The sequence below is a fragment of the Coenobita brevimanus genome, chromosome 96 (genome assembly GCF_032717465.1).
Source record: "Coenobita brevimanus isolate Jiangsu-jjx chromosome 96, ASM3271746v2, whole genome shotgun sequence".
In the NCBI taxonomy this organism is placed as follows: Eukaryota; Metazoa; Arthropoda; class Malacostraca; order Decapoda; family Coenobitidae; genus Coenobita; species Coenobita brevimanus.
The window spans coordinates 13,079,607-13,102,058 of record NC_137049.1 but is presented as its reverse complement, the minus strand read 5'-3'; the positions used below and the strand labels follow the sequence as shown (position 1 = coordinate 13,102,058).

The window sequence follows — 22,452 nt, the reverse complement described above, 5'->3', positions numbered from 1 at the left end:
GGATGTGGAAGATTTGGAGATTGGCCTGGGAGGAAGGTAGAGTCCCGGAGGATTGGAAGTCAGGTATAATTATTCCCCTGTACAAAGGAAAAGGGGAAAAAGAAGTACTGTATGTGGTAATCATAGGGGCATTTATCTTCTTAGTGTAATAGGAAAAGCATATGGTAGGATACTTATTGACAGAGTTATGGAAATAACAGAGGAATTAGTTGGAGAAGAACAGGGAGGCTTTAGGAAGGGAAGAGGTTGTGTAGATCAGATATTCATTCTTAGATCTTTAGTGGAAAAGTGTCTAGAGAAGGGAAAGAAATTGTATGTGGCATTCGTAGATTTGGAGAAAGCATATGACAGGGTGGATAGACAAGGATTGTGGAAAGTATTAAGAATATATGGAGTAGATGGGAAGTTGTCGAATGCTGTGAAGTGTATGTATGAGTGTGCTAAGGCTGCAGTGTGTGTGTATAGTGAACTGAGTGAATTTTTCTCTTTGAAGGTTGGATGGAAACTGGGATGTGTCATGTCTCCATCATTGTTCAATCTGTATATGGATGAGGTTATAAAAGAGATACAAGGTAGGGCAGTGGATGTTGGAGCAGTCCTAGTGAGAGATGGCAGTGTTTAGAAACTCTGTTTTTTGCAGATGATACTATATTGTTAAGTGAAGATGAAGGGGAGCTGCAAGGCTTGGTGGATGAGTTTGGGAGAGTGTGTAAGAAATGGAATCTAAAGGTGAATGTAGGGAAGAGTAAAGTTATGGTCTTCGAGAGAAGTGAAGTCAGTGAATGGACAGTAAGGTTGGATGAGGAGGAAATGGAAAATGTGAGTGCATTTAAGTACAGTAACTTCTTAAATAACGCGAGGGTTAGGTTCCTGGAGAGATCACGTTAATTAAAAATGCTTTATTTAACTCCTAAACCGCGGGTTTTTTTTTGGCTTGACCTGCAGGTCTCGCGGGCATATTTGCGCTCCGACAGACTCTCTAAAAATATTTTGCCAAAAATCAGTTAGTCCTAGAATATTAAAATTACATATGCATGTGGCACATACCTTCAGCTTTCTCCTGGGATGTTTGTTGAGCCTTCGTCGAGTACCGAAGGACTTGTGGAGACCTCTGAAGTTGGGTAGCGAAGTCTCCACTTTACACTTCCCGACAACCCGTAATATGATTACCACAGCCTGATATTATCACTAGAAACACTATTCTATGATTTTCAAATAGTTTGGAATCCATACTAAAAAAAAAAAAAAAAAAAAAAAAAAAAAAAACTATGAAAATTACTAGCGCGTATGACCTTCCCACTTGCGCTTGTTCGCCGCTGGTGTTCTGTCATTTATTGTTCATAAAAACACACACTTTATGTTTCTGTTACTATATAGCACTTAAATATATCTGCAGTCTTTATCCATAAGTTTCCTTCAGTAATAGTAGTTTATTGTCACCGTAGGCATTCAGTTTCTCTTTCAGTAAAATACGTAGCATTCACTTTCTCGTCCTGTATACTAGCGTTGAGAGCGAATCTGTCACTTTCACTTTCACTTTCATAACTCCCAGTATTCTTACATTCTAGAGTGAAACTTTAACTTTCATTACTCCCAGTATATATACTCGTATTCTTATATTACTACTCATTTACATTTCTATTTACATTCTCTATTTTATTTACATTATTTACATTTCCATTTTATTTACACTGTGTTATGCACTGTCACTTGCAGTAACTTATAAAACTATTTTCCACTGTTCACATATATTTACATTCATTGCTTTCACTTGCTTTCACTTGCTGTTTACATTTCCACTTGCACTGTTTTACTCACCAGAAAGATCGTAGTCACTGTCCATCATTTTCATTGATAAATTAGCCAGTTCACATTCCACAGCAGTCACTTAGCCCTTTACCCCTTTCCACACAAGGTTTACTAGGGGGTAACCATTTACAACGCTGAGTGGTAACCATATAACCAAACCATATGTGCTCCCTACGTGTCAGCAAGTGGGTTGGTGGAGGGTTAGTGTCCCTCCTTGTAAAACAACTAACTCAAAGTCAAATGACCACCCCTTACAGGATTATGGCGTCTGGCAGTAGATAGTAGGTAGATAGAGGTCGCAGGGAACTTTGCATGGGGTTAAAAAGCGGCGGATTTGGACAGGCACGAATCCAACGTGGTTTCACCTTGAAAGATGACAGTAAACTGAACACAGTGTGGTGGCCTGGGGGAGTGCAATGCTGCCAATGTCAGCATGGTACAGCTGCTAATATATACGGTATGAAATGATTTTCCTCTATGAAATGATTGGCAGGAAATTTAGACAATACATATTAAATTAGATAGTTCCAGGTGAATGTAAATATCGCTTAGGCTTCTCCTATGAGAGAGGGGGGTGTGAGTTGGGAGCAGGGCAGTGAAATGGCGGGGGACAGGGCGACGTGGAGGTGATTCGTTTGTGGCCACCCCAAACGGGATTGAGGCCTCTGGCAATAGGCAGATAGATAGATAGCTTATCCCTTCCTTTCTTATATATATTTTTATTACGAGAATAGATTATACGGCATATTTCAAGGAGAAATAAACAGCGAAAATTAGCGAACAAGTTCTCATGAGGTGTTGTCAGGTGATATTTAGCCAATTCCAGGTGTATGGCACTATCACTTACCTTATTTCTCTTTTGTATATATTATTTGGTTTAAGAATAGGGCATAGGGCTTATTTCAATGGATGAAATCAGTGGAAAATTCCAGGGAGGATTTACTTAGCGCAGCATGGCCGGGCAGGTGAGAGGGGAGGGTAATGGAGAGGAGGTAGGGAGGGGAGCCAAGAACAGGGAGAAGTGGCTAAATAGTCAACAATGGATGGGAGTACAGATGAGATTAGGAGTGCTGACTAGTGTTGGACATTGGCAGTACTGATAGATGATATAAGCCACCACTTGAAAGCTCGGGCGAATTCAAAATAACACAGAATCACAAAAGTGACGCCCCGCGGTATGATCTCTTGCTCCCAAGCGTCACGAAAGTGATGCCCTGCTGTTAAGGGGTTAAACATAATTTTCCCATAAGAAACAATGGTAATAATGGGGGTTATGTACCTGGACTCTGGGAAAGTCTACCCATGGGGGGAGTTATTCTACTTTAAACTTATAAGCAACAACATTACAGTAATTTGAAAGAATATCCATGTAAAAAACAAAAACAGTATATTTGGGGGGAAATAAACAACATCTGAGCCCTAGTTGGGCCGAAGCGTTGTTTCCTTATCCCCAAATACATACAATTTTTTTTTTTTACGTGGATTCTCTTTCAATTCTGCTTCATTCATGGCATTGTGAAAGTTCCTCAACATTATTAATGCATTAGTAGGTCATAAAAACACTACAGTAAAAGCAGCATTTTCATTACAGTAAGTAGGTCACAAACAATAACAACACACAGCCTCACTTCATCTATGCATCACTTTTCGTCTGCTGCAGTCCCTCCTCACCATGCTTCCCAACCTCCCGCTGCTCCCCACCCTAAATTTGTTGTCCCTTCTCGCCCTGCTGTCCTTCCTCTTCCTCTGACTCCCGTGCTGCTGGTGATGAAGATAACTCCCCTAAGTTTTCTGCCTTCTTCATAAAGAACTGCTTCATCTTGGTCTGAGTGGTTTTCTTCTTTCTGTTCTGCAGCATCAAATTGTAACATTTTAGATCTGCCATTACTTTCCTGGCCAAATTTTGTCTGAAAATGAGCCAAATTGCTCAGAATTGAGCCAAACTTCATTTTCAAATATTATAGTTCGAATAAAACCAGTTTAATTAACTGGCAAATAAAAAATTATAATTATGCATAAACTGCCACACATGGTCTATCAGCTCGGGACTGTCCAGGGTGTGCGCGGCTAATTTGAAACCATCACGTACGTGTAAAGTTGCGTTAAATCGAGAAACCCTTGTTAGTTAAACATTCCTCCTTAACCCTTTAAACGCGGATCGTCGCGTTTGCGACGCTCGGCGAAAAGGACATAACGGCGGATCGTCGCGTTTGCGATTCTAGTAAATTTTGAATAACCGCGGGCAAGCAGGCTCCAGCTGGTATTGTCTATAAGTACTGCCACCTTTTAGCTACTTTTAGCACACTTGACCTTTGTACCACTGACCTCCGTTGTTGCCAAGTATCATTTTTTTTACCCACCCACGCACCGCCGCCCGGCCCCCCTCGTCGTGCTATATGGCAGGGCGCGTACAGCTCAGACATGTCAATCTGTGCCTTCCTCTCGCAAGCACTTTATGCTAATTGGAATCGCTTGTTTCCCCAGTTGTCACACTAGCTTTTTTTCCCGCGGTTTGCCCCTGTTTAGCGTCAGTTTACCGCACTCTTTGAAGGTGACACCATGTCTCATTCAAGCTCTTCCGAGTCAGTGCCTTCCAGCCCTCCGAAAAAGGGCTTTGTGACCTCTACCCCGTCCAAACCCTTATTAGGAAGTGCTAAGAGCCTTAGTGACTCGGCTATAGGCATAGAATTATTGAAAGCTTCTATGGATTACGGTAGTGACGTTGGAGTGTTATCAAGCCTTGCCGAATCAGACACTCTATCGAGTGCTGAGTCTGAGGTGCAGGAAGAGACAATTCCTGTGCCTAGCACCTCATCAGGCAAGGCTCCAGTGAAAAGGGGAATAGTGTATGGTAAGGGGGCCAAGAGGAAGCGAAGTGGTGACCTCGGTTCCCAGCCATTGTCCTCCTCAGACCGGCCATTGTCCCCTACACCAGGTCACGCTGCCGCCATACCGCCTCGCACTCCCAGCCCCATTCTCTCGTCATCTTCGTCTGCTGTGCTTTCTCCTGAGTCTTCGGAGTCTCCTTCACCACCTCGGAAGGGAAGCAGGCAGTCTGGTTTGCGTAGAGGTTTTCGTAGGCCCCGTGTTCGTGCTGGCATGAGTAGGAAAGTGTCTCCTAGTGCTAGAATTAGTGGTAAGGTTTCCCGCACTAGGCAACTCACCACTCAGGCTACTGCGAGTGACCTTGAACCTTCTCCTTATCTCCCCCCCCCCCCACCACCACTACACAGACACGACCTAGCTCACCCTCTGCCACATGGCCTGCCTCACCCACTGCCTCACCGCCTGCCTCACCGCCTGCCTCACCCACTGCCTCACCGCCTGCCTCACCGCCTGCCTCACCTACTGCCACACGGCCTGCCTCACCCCCTGCCACCCCCATCCCCTCCCAGCCTAGGCAGGGCACTCTGGATGCCTTCGTGTGGTCTGAGGGCTCTGATTTTGTGCCAGAGGATCTGCCCTTTGATTCAACTGGGTGTGGGATCCAGGCTGACTTCCCTGTCCCCGAGGGTGGTGAATGTTTGGACTACCTGTTGGCCTTCCAGGATAATGAAGTCATGGAGAAGATTTGTACTGAGATGAACAGGTACGAAGGACAATCTGCTGCAGTTCGTGAAGGTGAAGGTGCAACGCCATCCACGTCGCGGATGGCAGCATGGGTTCCTGTGACGATCTGGGAACTATTTGTATTCATCGGCTTGATGCTTCTCATGCCACATAACTGGAAGCACAAGCTTGAGGAGTACTGGAGTGCTGACGATCTTTGCCCCACACCCATCTTCAACAAGTACATGAGTCGTGATCGTTTCAGGCAACTCATGACGTACCTTCACTTTGCCAACAACGATGAGCTTTCCCGGACTGACCCCCTATGGAAAGTGAGGGGAATCCTGAACCTGATCAAGGACAAGTTTATGACGTTCCTTCGGCCCTTCAAGAAAGTAATGATCGACGAGTCCTTGGTTTTGTTCAGGGGCCGTCTTCGGTTCGTGCAGTATATTCCAAGCAAATGCCACCGCTTTGGAATAAAGTTTTTCGTCCTATTCGACTGCAAGACGGGGTTCATCCTAGACTTCATTATCTACACCGCCAGCAATGTGGACTTGGACAAGACTGACTCCCTTGGATTCTCTGGTTCTGTGGTGAAAGTGCTTCTGGAAAAGTACTCTGGCGGGAATCATGTCCTGTATACGGACAATTATTATACAGCTCCCAAACTCGCCAAGTACCTTTCAGAGCACGGCGTCGGATCCTGTGGCACTGTCAGGAGCAATAGGGCACACTACCCTGCCTTCCCCGAGGCTGAAGGATCAAATCGGGGAGACGTGCACTTGAAGAAATCGGACAAGATGCTGGCGATCAGGGGGCACGACAAGAGGATCGTCAATGTGCTGACCACAGTTCACAAGGGAGAAATGCAAGCCACAGGGAAGGTCGACAGAAGGACTGGCGATCCTGTGATGAAGCCTGATGCTGTAATTGACTACAACGTCAATATGCGGCTGGTGGACAAGTCAGATATGATGATCGGAGAGATTTACTGCATGAGGAGGAACCGTCGCTGGTACAGGAAGGTGTTCTTGTACTTGCTTGATATGTGCATGCTGAATGCCTTCATCCTATATAAAATCAAGAACAGGAAGCCAGCTAACTACTCTCTCAGGCGGTTTTCTAAGACTTGTGTCTACCAGCTGCTTCAGTGTTTTGGGCAGGTACTGCCATCAGGTCCCAGGCGCCACTCACACACACCTCCAGACCGCCTACAGTGCCCAGGACAACCTTCAGCGACACTGCCTGGAGCCACTGCCAAGCACTGCCAAGAGGGGAAAAGCACTGAGGAGGTGTCATGTGTGCAGCCACACTACCCAGCAAGACAGAACATTTAGGCGCACCTCCTTGCAGTGCAAAGAGTGCCAAATTCCCTTGTGTGCTTACCCGTGTTTCTTTGACTACCACAGCCTGACTAGATATTGAAAATAAGGGTAAAAATCTTGTAAATAATACTGAGAGTGACAGTGATACTAGTTTTTAGTTTTCTTGTACGTACTGACAGTGACAGTCTGTTGAGTGTAAATTAGTGTATGTAGTTGTAAAAGCACTGACAGTGACAGTGATTTCAGTGTAAATAATTATACATAGTAATAATATAAGTATTGAGAGTGACAGTCACTCCAGTGTAAGAAGTTGAAAGCATATTTTTCTATTCTGTGTTCTGACAGTGACAATTTGGTGTGTAGAAATTATTATTTTTATAACTAATGACAGTGACACTGATGAATAAGGCACTAAACTGACAGCGAGAGTGAAAGTGAGCGATAGAAATGAAGTGCGAGTGGCCGACAGGAGCGAGAATAAAGTGCCTGCCGTAAGGCAGAATAAAATCGCCCCGCGGTGGTCTTTCTCATTCCCGCTTCACAATACTGGCAGTGACAGTGATTTTTATGGCCGTAGTAGTGCCAAGCGAGCCTCTGGGAAGTACTATGAAGGAAAATAATGTAGTACAGTAATCCCGCATATTTCGCGGTAGTTACGTTCTTGCAACCCCCGCGAAAATTCAATTCCGCGAATACTCTATTAACAATTGAATCTTACACTTGTATCCACCATGCTGCCCATCACACAGTCCACGTCCATACTGATTGCAAGACAATTTGCCGTCACACAATTCCCCGTCAAAACATGGACGATTCCCCTTCAGAACAATTCGCACCCTGGACGATTCCCCGCCATTCTATAAATATACTAATCAATACTTTGATAAATATACTTATTATTAATTAATCAATACTTTAATAACTATATTTCAGGGGGATCCAGCAAAGTCTATGTTCAGTAGCGTAGGTTCTGGATATTATTTATTAGTTGCACCTTTAGTCAGTAATTAACTTGTTTCTTCCTCGCTGTAGTCGCCTTTGAATTATATTCTAGCGTCACCCATAGCTATCTTCATTAATGAAGGCGAATTATCTTGTGTTTGTTGTGACTGCGAATTGTTCTGAAACCTCCATACTCATCCCGAAATACCTTCTTACAAGATTGAAAGCACATACTCCATTATGAAGGAAAAATGTAAACACCGTACTGTAATACACAATTATCTACACATTTATTCACAAAACAGTACAAAATAAAAAGATGCATTAACTGGTGATAGCAAACACTCGCACGGTCGCTTCTTAGCTTGTCCAGTAACACAATTTTCTCTGCTAAGGTCATAACTTTTCTTGATCGTTTTGTCACTTTGGAGTTCTTACTAATTGTATTATTAGCCTTTGGTGAGGCTGGCTTACGTCCTGGGGCCATGTGGAAAGCAAGTGGGAGGCAAGAGGCTCATATCATAGTACGGTTACAAGAACACCAGACACGTGAGCCAGTCAGGCGTGGACTGAGGATTATGCGGGGCAGAGAGCAGTGTTGCCATACCCAAACAACGAAATTATGCTAGGGCAGTGAAAAAATTATGCTAGATTGAGCAAATTTGTTCCAAGTAAAAAATGAATTATGCTAACTTGAAGCTAAATGATAAAATTCTATACATATTCATGCTGTATATTAATTATGTACTGTTTACTATGAAAATATTAAAATAACCTACATACAGTAAGAGGGTAAATATCGGTTTTCTGCCCATACTGCTTTTTCCCACGAAACTTACGTTTTCTGATGGATTTTGATGTGATTCATTCGATTTTGAGCATCATTTCCGTCGGAAATAACCAGATTTTGAGATATGACCCCCCCCCCAATCCCCCTGCAACAATGGGGGATCTTTGGGGAATCGGGGGTTATAGGGAGGGGGAGAAACACAGAAAATGGTCATTTCCCACTGAAATGAAGCTGAAAATCGAATGAATCATACCAAAATCCATCGGAAAAACCTAGGTTTCATGGGTAAAATACAAAGCTCAAACTTATCCTAACCAAACCTAACCGAACCAAACCTAACCGAACCAAACCGAACCTAACCTAAAACCTAACCTAACCTAATCCAACCTAACCTAACCTAATCCAACCCAACCAAGCCCAAACTGAAAGTAACCAACTATTCAAACCTTACATCTTCTTACTTTATTCGTCTCTCTCTCTCTCTCTCTGATTTGTAGCTTTTATAAAATTATTCCAAAAATATTCCATTCCATTCTAAATTATGCTAGAATGATGCTAAAACTTCTAATATGCTAAAAAATATTCCAGACTCGAAAATTTTATCAAAATTATGCTAAAAGAATAAAATTATGCTAGATATGGTAACACTGGCAGAGGGGCCGCGGGAAAGGGACAGAGGGTGGCGTGAGTTTACCGCGCTACAATTGGAAGTTGCGGGAATTTCGAATTATTTGTTTTCTGTATATTCAAGGATATTTTAGTTGAACTTATTAATGCTAAGAAAATCCGCGAGAGGGCAAAACCGTAGACAAAAAATCCGCAAAAAATGCGGGATTACTGTATACATGTTTTTAGCTGTGAAAAGGGAAATGTGTGTTCAGTGACGGGAAGACCGCCGCCGCGCTGCAAGTCGGCCGTACGCTCCGTTGATTTTGGCCTTATTTTCAGTGCATATTGTACAAATACGGATTCCAAACTACCTGTACGTTGTTGTATAAAGTGTACTGTGACAGATTGAGGCTGTGGTAGAGGGGAAACCGGGTTGCTGGAGGTGTGAAAGTGAAGACTTTGTTACCCAACTTTGCAAGTCTCCACAAGTCCTTTGGTAGTCCACGAAGGCTCAACACCTGTCTCAGGAGAAAGCTGAATGTAAGTACTATCAGCCATAAAAATTATAATGTTCTAGGGTTAATCTCTGATTTCTGGCAAATGTTTTCCCACAGGTACTCAGACCCCGCTACAACCCCGCCAAATGGGGGGGATCGGCTGTACACGGCTGCGTTTAAAGGGATAAGAGTGTTTAATATCCCAGTCTCTAACTTGTCAACACAGTGCTTGCTCACTTTTGGTGGCACACTGCCCATAAGCACAGGAGGCAGTGCGGTTGGACCTTTAGTTGACGATGATCGAACAGGAACGCCCGTCAAGTACTTTGCAATAGAACTCGTGTTTGGTTGGAAGGATTGAGGCAGATAATCTCACCTCCCTGCCACAGAGTTTCTGGTGAGATGTAATTTTTTCTGCCACCTTATTCGTTATATTCGGTGGAGCCCTATATATCTATAGGGGGTCCCATGGTCTGCGCTGTCTAAGACGGTACCTTGTATATCTACAAAGCTTTCCCCTATCCGCCACCTGGGGATGTGCCAGGTAGCAGTGGCATCCTGCCCTTGGTATAGAGAGAGAGAGAGAGAGAGAGAGAGAGAGAGAGAGAGAGAGAGAGAGATTCAAAATTTAGTAGCACAGGGCTTCCAAAAAGAGCCCAATTCACTACTTGTAGCACAATCTGGCTACTTCAAGAGGTCTGAGAAGTAAGACTTGAATTTCACAATGCAAACTAAATTTTGTTTAAATTGATTTTATCTATCTATCTATCTATCTATAGCCCGACACCCTAATCCCTCGAAGGGTGGCCGCAGACAAAACGCCTCCAAGTCGCTCTGTCACCCACCATTTGACTACCCTCCCCCCAACTCACCCCCCCCCTCCCTCATATACCTCTCAACTCCATCCCTCCACCTCATCCTCAGTCTACCTCTCCCTCTCCCTTCTCCCACCTCACCTACATACACCCTCTTAGTCAGTCTTTCATTCTCCATTCTCTTCACATGTCCAAACCACCTGAGTGTATTTCTCCTAATCTTCTCAACCACATCCACATCCACCCCACAGCGTTCCTTCACTTCTTCATTCGTCAACCTGTCCCTCCACGTCACTCCACACGCTCCTCTCAAGTAACTCATTTCCACTGCTTTCACTCTTGACTTGTTCCCCTCTTGCAAGGTCCATGCCTCGCTTCCATACGTCAGGGTAGGGATCACAATACTATCATGCAGTGACTTCTTGACTTCCATACTCACCTCCCTATTTCTCATCACTGCTCTCAGTGTACCAACAACCTTCCTTCCCTGCTGTACCCTTTCACGCACTTCATCCCCCAAAGTTCCATTCTTACTCATCACACTACCAAAGTACTTGAATTCACTCACATTCTCCATATCCTCACCATCCAACCTCACTGCACACTCTGTGACTTCATTCCTCTCAAACGCCATAACTTTACTTTTGTTTACATTAACTTTCAGATTCCTCCTCCTACACACTGTCCCAAATTCATTCACCAAACCTTGCAACTCCCATTCATCTTCACTCAACAGTACTGTATCATCAGCAAACAGTAACACCGGAAGCTTCCAAATCTCACCCTCATTCATTAGAGCCACCCCCACATCCACTGCCCTACCCTGCACCTCCTTTACAACCCCATCCATGTATATATTAAACAGCCATGGAGACATCACACAACCCTGTTTCAGTCCCACATTGAGATCAAAGAACTCACTCAGCTCACCATCCACTCGCACAGTATCCCTAGCTCCCTCGTACATACTCTTCACAGCACTCAACAATTTTCCCTCCACTCCATATATTCTTAATACCTTCCATATACCTTGCCTATCTATTCTGTCACAAGCTTTCTCCAAGTCCATGAAGGCAGCATACACTTTCCTTCCCTTCTCTAGATACTTCTCCACTAAACATCTTAGAACAAATATCTGATCTACACACCCTTTTCCCTTCCTAAATCCCCCTTGTTCTTCTCCAACTAGCTCCTCTGTCATATGCCTAACCCTATCAATGAGTATTCTACCATATATTTAACCAGTCACACTAAGTAGGCAAATACCCCTATGGTTACCACATACTTCTCTCTCTCCTTTTCCTTTGTATAAAGGAACAATTAAACCTGATTTCCAGTCCTCTGGAACCCTTCCCTCTTCCCAAGCCAATCTACACAACTTCCATATCCACTCCACAACAATCTCACCCCCATACCTAAGCATTTCACCACACACTCCATCAATTCCTGGGGCCTTTCCCAACTTAATATTCTTCATCGCTTCCACTACTTCTGCCCTACTGATCTCTTCTTCCTTCCTTTCATCTCTTCTTCTCCCAGCCATTCCCCAACCACTTATACTCGCACTGCTCTCACTCTCCACATTCAACAAATCCTCAAAGTGTTTCTTCCATCTCCTTAGTTTCTCTCTCTTCTCCACCAGCAATCTATTATTCCTATCTTTCACTCCCCTACTACTTCCCCTTTCTTACTGCCTTACTTTCTTTACCTCCTTCCAAAACAATTTCATACTCTCCCTCCATTTCACACTCAGATTCCTCCCAAACTCCTCATCCACTTTCTTTTTACTCTCCTTCACCAGTTTCTTAACCTCCCTTCTCCTGCTCACATATACCTCTTTCTTCTCTTTCTCATCTTCTCCCCTACCTCTACTCACTAACCATTCACTATATGCCTTCTTCTTTTGTTCCACACCTCGTTTCACCTCATCATTCCACCATGCTGTCCCTTGCACACCCTTGCATCTCCTCCTCACTCCACAAACCGCCTCACACACTGCGCCTATCTCTTCTGTGAATATCTTACATACGTCTTCCACCCCTTCCATCTGCTCTAGCTCATACCTTCCCAGTCTTTCTTCCACTATGCTCTTCTACTCAGTCATTTTCTCACTATCTTGCAATTTCTCCACTCTTCTCACAGGAGTTGCTTCCTCCTGTCTTCCCCTTCGTCTCCTCAACCACTTTCTTTGCAGCTCTACTTTGGCCATCACTAAGTGATGGTCCGAGACTCCATTCCCCCACCCTCTCCACACACTTGCATCCAACACTTGTCTTCTCATTCGCTCATCCACACACACGTAGTCTATCTTTGCCTTTCGTTCAACAAGTTCACCATCCATCCTCCTCATTACTCTCCTTGTATACCAGTGGATCATCTTATGCCGAAAGTAGGTATTGGTTATTGCCAACCCCTTACAAGCACAGATGTCCACCAAAGCACTTCCATTCCCATCTACACCAGCTAGCACACCCCACTGACCAACCACTCCATCCACTCGTACATTCCCAACTTTGCCATTCATGTCTCGAATCAACAGCACTCTCTCGCTCCTCTCAAACTTGTCCATACACGCTTCTACAGTCGCCCAAAACTCATCTTTCACTCTTACCACTCGATCCTCTGTCGGGGCATACACACATACAGTCGCCCACGCTTGTATACCTACTTTCATCCTCACCCATACAATCCTTGCACCCACTGTTCCATACTCTCTTATATTCTCCTTCCACTTCTTGCTTATCATCAGACATACTCCCTCTCTTGCCCTCTCATTTTCATTGACTCCCGCACATGTACCTAAACCATATACCCATTCTCTCACCTTTTCACCTCTCCATTTAGTTTCAGTCAATCCACATATATCCACTTTTGCATCCTCAAGCACCTGAACAATCTCTTTCTCTTTCACTTCATCATTCACTCCTCTCACATTCCATGTTCCCACCCTAAGAATGTCCTTCGTCCATTCCTTAGTCGTCAACGTATGGTCCGTCCGGGTCCGAGGCGCTTTTTTTCGCTTTTTTAGTTAGTTCTTTTTACGGGGTGGGGCACTAACCCACCACCAACCCTTTTAGTTGCCTCGTACGACAAGCAGGGATACTGGGGGAGTATTCTTGAAACCCCCCTACCTGCAGGGGAGAAACAAAAGTACCCCTGCTAATACCAGTACACCAGTCTTGTATGGGACAGCCCTAGCATGTATTCAATATCGATGGTGTGTTAGCACCGAAGTGGTGACATGTGGTTGAAGGCCTACTGGGACTTGGGAATATACAGTATATATATGTATATACAGTAATCACTCTAATATCCGGACGCCCAATAACCGAACATCCCCACTAACCGAACCTTATCGTCCTGGGATCAAACATTCCCAAAATGGTCCGAAAATCCAAAAAAATTGGGGAAAAAATCGATTTTTTGCCGTCCGTAATTTGAACTTGCTGCGCGCGCCGCGTGAGAGCATTGTTTTGGTTCGTCATTCCTCCGACGTCCGATAGAGTGCCGCTGCATCCTCCCCACTTCCCGCCTGTCTCTCACCGCGACAAGACCTGCGCTGTTCGCCATGGCTGCCCACGTGCTCGCTTTTGTGGTGGTGCCGTACTTGCTGCAAGGCCTCCTGCTGCTCTCTGCCCTACTCTTAGTGTGTGTGATGATGGCCCCGCCTCCTGAGAAAAGGAAGAGAGTGGTGTTGACTCTGGAGAAGAAACGGGAGATATTGGAGAAGGTTGATGCGGGTTCGTCATCCTCTCGCATTCTCCGCGAGTTCAACCTGGCCCGGTCGACTTTGTTCGATATCAAGCGTTCCCGAGACAAGCTCATGCAGTACACGGCTGACTTCTCGTCGAGAAGCAAACGCAACGTGGAGAGGAAGGTTATGTTTACCCCCAAGTATGCAGAGATCGACCGCTCCACGTTGATTTGGTATCGACAGCAGTGTGCAGCTGGTGTGATGGTACGTGGAACGGAGCTGAAGGCTGCTGCTGAGAAGTTTGCAAGGCTTCACGACGCCCTAGACTTCAAGGCATCCGAGGGTTGGCTCTTCGCGTTCAAGTTACGACATGGCCTTACTAACCGTAAAGCACATGGCGAAGCATTGGACGCTAACGAGGATGGAGTGGACGAGTTTCGGCACAAGGTGAAAGGCTTAATCGACAGGGAGGGCCTCACTCTCGGTCAAGTCTATAACGCTGACGAAACTGGCCTATTCTATCGCTCGGTGCCAACGAACACTCTCGCCGATGAGACGGAGAAGCGTGTACCTGGCCGCAAGCTTTCTAAGGAACGGATATCTGCTTTGTGTTGTGCCAATGCTAACGGCATGCACCGGCTTAAGCCCGTTATTGTTGACTGTGCAAAGCAGCCTCGGTGCCTTCGTGGGGTGATGGATGTCCTTCCTGTCGTATGGTACCATTCTTTGAAAGCATGGTTCACAGCTGTGATTTTCAAAGACTGGTTTCACCATCACTTCGTCAAGGAGGTCATACATTACCAGACGAAGACACTGGGAATTCCTCGCTACCAGGTAAAGGCTCTCCTTGTCCTCGACAATGCACCTGCCCACCCGTGCGACAAGGACTTGGTTGCTGAGAATGGCCGTATTAGGTGCATGTTTCTGCCACCTAATACGACTGCTCTCATTCAACCAATGGACCAAGGAGTGATCGTGGCAACAAAGCGCCTGTACCATCGGAAGTTCCTGGACGAGGTGATGGTGGTTCTCGAGGACGAGGACGAGCGCAGGGAAGGACGTGACACTCGAGGCAAGCGGACTTTGGAAAACCTTCGCCGCTACAACATCAAGTCTGCACTGTACAACTGGGCTAGTGCATGGAAGGAAGTCCCTGTGAAAACTCTTGAAAATGGTTGGTCTCGTCTGCTTCTCGGAACAGATGTGGAGTACGATTTCCTAGGGTTTGACGTGGATGACTTCCATGCACGGCTACGTACGCACGGCGACGATGTTGATGTGGACGATGTTCGTGAGTGGTTGGACGACGACGAGGGCGATCCCGGGTATCAGACGTTGTCTGATATCGAGATCGCGTCTTCGGTTGCTGGTGTCAGTCCCGAACTTGAAGATTCCGACGACGAAGGCGATGATGATGCAGACTCCGCCCAGCAGGACACTACTCCAGCCATCCCCAAGCTGAGCGCACTCCGGGAACATCTAGAGTTCGTCCTAGACTACCTGGAACACCCGGACTGCGACAGGGAGATGGGGCCCTTGGGACTCGTGGAGGAAGTGCGTGCTTTCCGGCAGCGCATCATCAATCGCCAGAATCGTCGGTCCTTGCGTCAGTCAACGATTGACAGTTTTTTCAGGCCCGTGACCCCCGCTGTGCCAAGCCCTGGTTCCACTCCGTTGCCTCCCCAAGACAGGCCCTCATGCTCCGAGCCACAGCCCAGCACATCAGCTACAGTGGAGTCACCGCTCGACGTGAGTTTGCGGCTGTCTTCAGTCTTCTGTAGTCGGTTCGCCATCACCACTACCCACCGATGCACCCCTTGGACGCCTGCCAGTGATACTCTCGGGCTCTGACAGTGAATAAACAGCAAGAACTTCTCAACTAGACCACACGGGAATTTTGAGTGTTGTGCAGTGAAAAAAACGGTGTGTTGTGTTAAGGTTTTCAAGTTGGGAGAAAAGACTAAGTAGAAAAGAAATTTAACGTAACTAACCTTCTTTGTTTTGGCTTTGGAAACTTAAAAAAAACTTGGGAAAAGTTAATGTGCAACACTTAAATTTAATGGAACATTATTTGGACTAAAGTGAACACTGAAAAGAACGGACTTCTGTGTGTTAGTGAAAAAAAACTTGGGAAAAGTTAATGTGCAACACTTAAATTTAATGGAACATTATTTGGACTAAAGTGAACACTGTGAAAAGAACGGACTTCTGTGTGTTAGTGACTAAGTTCAGTGCAAGACTTCAGGAAGAGTGTAGTGCAAGTGCTTCAGGAAATCGTTCTTACTGTCAGAGTCCGAGAGGAGGCGGTTATTCATCGAGGTGGCCAGGGACTTGCTGTAAGTAGCCAAAATGTTTCATGTTGTACTATTTCCCATACTATATTTACCAGAATGTTTCATATTGTATTTTTTCCCATACTATACTTACCAGAAAGTGTCATACTGTACTTCTTTCCATACTAAACTTACCTCATGCATGTGCAGTAGGAATGTGTTTTTCAGAGTTCGGTTAGGTTCGGTTAGGTTAGGTTCGGTTAGAGTCCATAAGTACCAGAATGTTTATTAATGTATGAACATACTTCTAAACCCACATTTTATGTTTCTATTGCATTTATTTCAGTCATTTATGTGCCTTATTGGTGTGATTTGGGTGTTAAATAGGTGCTATGCATGTCCGGGGGGAGTTGTATAGGTGTTTCTCTGTGTTAGGGTCCGTAAGTACAAGTCCATAAGCTGGGGCCCAATATCCGGACGAAACCAATATCCGAACCTACCGATGGCTCTATTGATCCGGATATTGGAGGGGTTACTGTATATATATATATATATATATATATATATATATATATATATCATCAGCAGCAGCCGTTTGAGTACGGTATCCACTGCAGGACCGGCCTATCCCGACCGAAGTCAGGACGATACAGCCAATGTATCTCTACCAAGTGGCTTAGGCTGTCTGGTAGAGACTGTATGTAGGGTGAGAAGTGCTTGTAAGTGTAATTGTAGTGTTGGAGTGGCTTTGGATTTGTGTGTAGTCTGTGAACCAAGTGTAATCGGCCCGCGCAAGCCGACTGGGTGCAAGCATGCTTTACAGTAAGCGACACTGGTTCTACCACAGTACCCCTTGTGTCCGCTAATGTAGAACGTGGCCGGGTGAACACTCCCAAAGTTTAATACCTGGCGGGGCGTGAACCCTGGCCCACCCATTTATGAAACGCACACTCTACCACTGTTGAAATTCATTCATCATTCATTCATTGCCAGACGCCATGTATCCCAAACGGGGTGGCCAAAGGCTCAGAGTTAATTGTTTTACAGGGAGGGACACTAATCCTCCACCAACCCCACTGACATGTAGGGAGAACGTTATGCCAACAGCATCTGGTGTTCCCAGGCGGTCACCCATCCAAGTTCTAACCAGACCCAACGTTGCTTAACTTCGCTGATCGGACGGGAAGCGGTGTACTCAACGTGGTATGGCCGTATTAATTGGCATAAAATATATTTTTATTATAAACAACTCGCCAAATGTGAGATTTCTGTCGTCAAATGAGAGTGATGTGTACAATCCCATCCCATCGCCAAAAGTGAATTTGCCAAATAAAAACTTGCCAAATGTGAGAGTTCACTGTCTTTCAGATCTGATGTATGCATATGCTGTTTTGCAGTGCTGCTTGCAAATAACAGACAAGACCTAGGTAAACTAGTGCAGAGTTTTGTAGATATCTGTCTCATGCTTATCAGTTATGGATAGAGTTTTATCTGCTAAAATAATGTTTAGCACAAATGGAATTTGCTCAGATGGCAGGGTTACTGTATATGAATGGTGTTTCGATAGAGGTAAAAACATGAGCAATAGAGAGAGGGGTGGCTTTGGTAATTCATTGTGATGGATGAAGTGTCTCAGGTCTGATGTATGCATGTATTGCAGTGCAGCTTGCAAATATCAGATAAGAGCTAGGTAAACCGGTGCAGAATTTTTTTAGGTGTCTGTGAGTGCAATGCCTTGATGCTTACAAATTATAGACAAGAGCTAGGTAAACTGATGCAGAGTTTTGTAGATGTCTGTGAGTGCCATGCCTTGAAGAAAAAAGTAAAGTGATGGTTGTTGAGAGAGGAGGCGATTACCAGTGCTGTGTTATGGTGAATGGACAAAGTCGAATTGGTGAGAGAGCTTAAGTACCAGATTGCAGTAAGTGTGCAAATGAAGTTGAGAATAGAGTGGCACAGGAAAGGAAAGTGACTGGTGTGAAGGCCAAGATAAGAAGAGCTCTGAGTGTGGTGGCTGCAAGAGGCTTGCATGAATGAGTTTCAGTGCCCACTGTAACAGAAGGGTGTGAGACTGGTTTCGTTTTGTTTTTTTAAGGCTCCAACATGCTTGCATGCGTCGGCCTTGGTCACCTAATGGCGGCTCTCCATGCTGCACGATCCATTGCAGCCTCCCTGTTCAGTCCCTTAACCCAGAGGTCACACTTAATGACCTCGTCCCATGTCTCTCGGTCTACCCCTCTGAGGCAACTGACAGCAAACCCTTTTCTGTATCCTCCTACTTTCTCTATACTCATTTCAAAGCCAAAGGTGGCTGTTGTGTATATATACACAACGACTTATCTTGCTCTCGTGTTCCTGAACTCGATTCTTCTGAATTCTCTACACTCTGGCTTCGGCTTTCCTGTCGTTCTCTGACTAAATATATCTGTTCTGTTTACTTATCCCCTAATTCTACTGACTATCAAAAATTCTTCGACTATCTTACTTCTACGATGGAACACATTCTATCCATTTCTCCTTTCTCTGAAATCTCCATTCTAGGAGATTTCAATGTTCACCACCACCTTTGGCTCTCTTCTCCTTTCACTGATCCACCTGGTGAACAAGCCTACATCTTTTCTATCCTTAATGACCTAGAGCAGCTTGTACAGCACCCTACCCGTATCACTGACCGCCTTGGAGAGAGCTCCAACATAATTGACCTCTTCCTCACAACTAATCCTTCTGCTTACTCTGTTAATCTTTTCTCTCTGTTGGGCTCCTCCGATCACAACCTTATTACCTTAACCTGTCCTATCACTCCGGTATGGCCTGTGGACCCTCCAGGGAAACATCGTCTGTGGCATTTTGGAGCCGCGGACTGGGAGGCCCTCAAGTAGTACTTCTTTGATTTTCCCTGGAATGATTATTGCTTCCATGGCCTTGAACCATCTGAGTGTGCCTTGCGCATTACGGAGGTTATTCTCTTCGGCATGGAAGCATACATTCCTTTCTCATATCCTTTGACTAACGCAAGAAAGCCTTGGTTAATCACGCTTGTTCTAATGCTGTCCGCAACAAGGAGAGGGCCTACAAAAGGTACCGGAGCCAACCCAGCCCTGAATCACATCATCTTTACGTTTCTGCCCGGAATCGTGCTAAGTCTGTTCTTCGCTCTGCTAAAAATTTCATCCATACTAAATGCTCTCAACTCTCCAACTCGAATTCTTCCTGCTTCTTTTGGCACCTTGCCAAAAATCTTTCTAACAACTTTACCTCATCATCCTTCCCTCCTCTTTTCTACTCTGATGGTTCTGTAGCTATTTCTTCTACTGATAAAGCAGATCTCTTCGCACAGACTTTCTCCTCCAATTCCACCTTAGACGATTCCGGTGCTGTTCCTCCATCACTTCCCCCCTCTGCCTTCCTCATGGCTGACATTAAAATTTCTTCAGTTGATGTATTTTCTGCCATCACTGGCCTCAGTACTAACAAGGCATATGGGCCTGATGGGGTCCCTCCTGTTGTTCTCAAGAACTGTGCTTCTGTGCTTACACCCTGCCTAGGCAAACTCTTTCGCCTTTGTCTGTCAACTTGTACCTTTCCTTGTTGCTGGAAGCTTGCTCTCATTCAGCCAGTCCCAAAGAAGGGTGACCACTCCCAACCCTCCAACTATCGTCCAATTGCTTTAACGTCCTGTATTTCAAAAGTTTTCGAGTCAATTCTCAATAGAAAAATTTTAAGGCATCTTTCCTATGACAACCTTCTTTCCGATCGTCAGTATGGGTTCCGTCAGGGACATTCCACTGGCGATCTTCTCACCTACCTTTCAGACTCCTGGTCATCCTCCTTTCGGGACTTTGGCGAAAGCTTTGCCATTGCACTTGACATCTCAAAGGCTTTTGATCGAGTCTGGCATAAATCTATAATTTCCAAACTGCCCTCCTACAGTTTCTATCCTTCTATCTGTGCCTTCATCGCTAGCTTCCTTTCTGGTCGTTCTATAGCCGCTGTTGTAGATGGCCATCGTTCTTCTCCTAGATTTATCAACAGTGGTGTTCCTCAGGGCTCTGTCCTATCACCAACTCTCTTCCTTTTATTCATCAATGATCTTCTAAGCTGTACATCTAACCCTATCCACTCATACGCTGATGACTCCACCCTTCACCTTTCCATTCGGTTCCCGCAACGCCCATCTCAACAGTTACTTCAACAAACAAGGGATGAGGCTATGGCACACCTAATGTCTGACTTGGCTCGTATCTCTGACTGGGGTAAAAATAATACGGTTGATTTTAATGCATCTAAGACTCAGTTCTTACACCTATCAACCTGACAAAATCTTCCACAGGTATACCCACTAATGTTTAATAATATTCAGCTTAATCCTGCATCATCCTTGAACATGCTTGGGGTTTCTTTTACTCGGGACTTATCTTGGAAAGATCGTATTACATCTCTTGTAAAATCTGCTGCCAAGAGATTGGGTGTGCTAAGCCGACTCCGCTCTTTCTTTACCCCTGCACAATTGTTGACTCTATACAGGGGTTTTATCCACCCCTGTGTGGAGTACAACTTTCATGTGTGGGGAGGCTCCCCACATACAGCTCTTCTCAATAGGGTGGAGTCAGTGGCTTTTCGTCTCTTTAACTCTCCTCCTCTTACTGACTCCCTTCAACCTCTGTCTCTTTGCCGCACTGTTGCATCTTTATCTCTTTTCTATTGCTACTTTAATGGTCACTGCTCCTCTGAACTGTCTGCTTGCATTCCTCCACCTCTACGACGGGCGCGTAGCACCCGTCTGGCAGCAAACTCTCATCCCTTTTCTGTCCAACTCTAATGCAAGAGTTAACTGTTACTCCCAGTCTTTCATTTATGCAACAGGTCAGCTCTGGAACTGTCTCCCCCTGTCTGTATTTCCTGCTGCCTATGATCTCGAGTCTTTCAAACGCAGTATGTCCAGGCATCTCAAAATGATCGAATCTTGAATTTGGCTCTCTATTGTATTTTGTTTTGGAGGGAACTGTTACTGCGGGCTCATGGCCTTTGGTTCCTTCTTCCTCGCATTATAAAAAAAAAAAAATCCCACCCCCAATATTAACACTTCTCACCTTCCTCACCCAATTATCATCCCCCATCCTCTCCACATGTCCAAACCATCTCAATCTACCTTTCCTCATCACAACACCAATACACTCCAGTCTCATCCTACCTCTCAACTCTTCCATTGTAAACCCAGCCCCCCCAGACCTTGGACACAGGGACGCACTGCACATCCACCTAATCATTGTCATTTCTGTACGTCTGAACCGGCGAATATCCTCCTCCTTCACTGCCCAGGTCTCACCACCATACAACATTACATTCCTAACACATGCTGCATACAAAGACCCCTTAGCACGTAGGGAGAGTCCTCTCAATGTCAGGAGAGGCAAGAGCTCCCTGAACTTCTTCCAACCACTTCTTACCCTAGCCACAGAGCTAGCTCCAGCCCCACCTCCAACACCCAACATGTCTCTCAAATAACAAAACTCTTCCAGACATTCAAGAGATTCACCAGCAAGTTCAATTCTTTCACGTCTGACAATCTCCACCTGCTCACCCCGACACACCGTACACATAAAATCAGCATTATCTCGCAGTTTACCTCTGATACCACTAATCTCTTATGCAGCCATGTATCACAAACACCGCACGTGATGGAATTACAGTACTTCCCACGCCCTTGTGGCAAACTGCACATGGCCACTCTCCCTCGTCTTTGACAGTGCCGCCACCAGGCCTAGATGTCCTCACTTTTGTTTTATCTGGATTTACCCTTAAGCCCTTGTGCCCCATACCATCTTTCCACTTCCTAAACCTTTCATCTGCCTCCCTTTCATTCTCAGCAATCAACACTAAATCATCAGCATACAACAACTCCCATGTGAGTCCGTTTCTAAAGTCATGTGAAAGGGCATCAAGTATCATGATAAACAACATGGGACTCAAAACTGACCCCTAATGAACACCAACATTCACGGAAAGCTCATCACTCAAATCTCCATTCACTCTTACCTGGGTGTGAGCACCCACATACATAGCCATAACCACCCTAACCAGCCACTCCTCCAAGCCAAGCTTTCATGGCATGAAAATGAAAAGTCAAGAGTAAGAGCACTGGAGGT

General features: G+C 45.2%; 1 protein-coding gene and 1 pseudogene across 1 annotated transcript in view; one reads left to right on the top strand and one right to left on the bottom strand.

Annotated features, from left to right (window-relative positions):
- Rpn5 (regulatory particle non-ATPase 5) overlaps window positions 1–22,452 on the top strand; it is a 247,940-nt gene that overhangs the window by 86,540 nt on the left and 138,948 nt on the right. The gene's annotated exons all lie outside the window — the stretch shown is intronic.
- LOC145413575 (5S ribosomal RNA) lies at window positions 17,405–17,523 on the bottom strand (annotated as a pseudogene).